This window comes from Macaca nemestrina, chromosome 5 (assembly GCF_043159975.1).
Source record: "Macaca nemestrina isolate mMacNem1 chromosome 5, mMacNem.hap1, whole genome shotgun sequence".
NCBI lineage: Eukaryota > Metazoa > Chordata > Mammalia > Primates > Cercopithecidae > Macaca > Macaca nemestrina.
The window spans coordinates 155,445,462-155,447,857 of NC_092129.1; the positions used below are offsets into that span (position 1 = coordinate 155,445,462).

Below are 2,396 nucleotides of genomic sequence, written 5' to 3' on the forward strand. Positions count from 1 at the left end.
AAATAGGTCAATAATTATATTATTTGTTTTTATTAATCTTTATGTGTAGCTCACATTTTTTTCAATATTTAATATTAGAAGTGTTTGGAGTCTTTATTTAGAAATTTGGTGTTTTTGTGACCTGAAATTTGCTATAGAAACTTAACTCTTGTTGTATCAATTAGTCTAGTATATGGTAAAATTGGTTTTGTTTTGCTTAAAGTCATAGTTTCCAAGAACCAGCTGACAAGTGAGGACTTTCTATATTTTTATGCTTAGGTTTGATGAAGAAGTGGATAGTCCCATAGAAGTATAATTGGACAAAAGGGGGTATGATCTAATGGTTATAAACTGGGATGAACATAGCAAAGCCTGTTTATTCAGATTCCCCTTGGCATCTCTGTGTCTTCATTTCTTTCCTCCAGGTACATTTCCTCCCCTCTGAAATGAGTCTTATCACCTACTTCAGTGAGAAGCTCAGCTAGCTTTCATGGCCCGCTTCACGGCCCGCCCAGGGAAAGACGTTTCTGCTTCTGTTGTTTTCTCAAATGCCGAGGTGCCGTGTTTTGGCAGTAGTGTGACCTGAACCCAGTCAAAAGACTTAGTCTAAGTCTCTTTAATCTCTGGGTCATAGGGTCGCCTGTGGCCCATGCATTGTACGTATACAGTATGCCGTTTCCCCGGTCTGTCCACCTCTAGGCGCACAGTCCAGCTGGCTCTGACTGGTCGGGAGGGCCAGCCCTGGACCTGGGGAGGTACTATATAGGCTAGATGTTGTTTTCAGGTTTCCAAGGAGAAACAGGTCCCTTAAAGGTGACAGCGAATCAGAAGAAAACAGACAGAAAGGGATTTAGGATTTGCTCCAGAAGCTCATTTCTGGATTGACTGTCGTACCAAGGTTTGGCAAACAGCAGAAAGCGCCTGCCGGTGTGCCAAAGAGTGGAGAGGTCTAAGAACTCTCCAGCAGCACGAAGCATTTAGGCAGTCATAAATCGCCTTGCTTCTGCATACTTTTTATTCCGTGGAGGATTCCCCCCGCGAGGTGGCGCCATAAATGCAGGTGCGTCCTTCTCGCTGCTTTCTCTTCCCAGTACGCATCTCCGCGACTCACCACCCGAGCCTCAGAGCCCGCGAAACTCAGCGTGCGCAGGTTCTCCACCCTGTGCGCGGGAACCTGCAGGGGCAGTAACTACGACCGGCCCAAGCCGATCTGCAGTTCGCCTCCTGTCTTCTCTCCCACTTGGACCTAAATTCCGACGGCGGAGTTTAGGGCTTTCTTTTTATCTTCCTGCATTGTGCTCGCAGTTTCCTGGCAACTTTTCAAGGCAGAGATCCCTCCATCACAGACCTTTCTCTGGGGGCAGCCAGGCAGGACGGCTCCCTTATAAACCCCGACAGGTGGCTGTCGAGCTGGCGTCCGAGAGGGTGACCTGCAGTGGGAGATCCCAGGCCCAGCACGGGACTTTCGATATAATATTCAGTTTTCCTTCTCTCAGGTAGCCAGGAAACAATACGCAGTAAAGCGAATAAGAAGTAAAGCTTCTTAGCCCGCCCGAAAATAGGAACAGGTCATAGAAGTATTTTGGCAGAAAACGAGCGCGAGGGGGGTGTAGCTCAGTGGTAGAGCGCGTGCTTAGCATGCACGAGGCCCCGGGTTCAATCCCCGGCACCTCCAGGGATTTTTTTTCTTTTTCTTTTTTCCTCTCCTCGTTGTGTCATTGTTTGCAAAACCAAGTCTGTCATGTCTATGACTCGCCTCAATTTTGTTTTGTATTTTGTTTTGTGGCACTTCCATTCTCTATCAATTCTTCGAATTCACATGGAAACGAAGGAAAACAAGCTCTATTTTGCTTTTAATATTGATTCATTTCTGCTCTAAGGCTTTGACACCATCCTGGGTGGCTGTGTCAGGAGACGAAAGACAAAATGAAAGAGGCTGGGGAAGCACAGACTGGCTCAGAATTCCAAAACCCGAAAAACAAACAAGGCACGAAATTAACAAGCCCAATCACATTGGCTACAATTCCCAGTATTCTGGAAGAGCAAGCAAGAAACAAAAAGACAGAAAAGAAACCACAGATAATTTTCTTCAGATCTCTTCTTTTTTTGAGCTGTTCCTTGGTCAAGGGACAGACCCAGAGAATAAGAAAACTGTCCCACGGATTTCCCCACCACTCTTCCCATCGCAGTCTCCTCCGTTTTTTTTTCCCCCATCAGTTGTCTCTTGTTCCTCCGATTTTAGACTTTGTATGCCTTTTATGCCTTTTTTTTTTTTTTTTTTTTTTTTGGAAACAGGGTCTCACCCTGTCGCCCAGGCTGGAGTGCAGAGTGCAATGGCGCAATCTCGGCTCACGTGCAATCTCTGCCTCCCAGGTGCAAGCGATTCTCCTGCCTTAGCCTCCCGAGTAGCTGGGATT

General features: G+C 46.5%; 1 non-coding gene across 1 annotated transcript; it reads left to right on the top strand.

Moving 5' to 3' along the window:
• The first annotated feature begins 1,582 nt into the window (after positions 1–1,582).
• On the top strand, positions 1,583–1,654 carry TRNAA-AGC (transfer RNA alanine (anticodon AGC)). Its single transcript has one exon. It is a non-coding gene; the product is annotated as a tRNA-Ala (tRNA).
• The last annotated feature ends 742 nt before the right edge of the window (positions 1,655–2,396 follow it).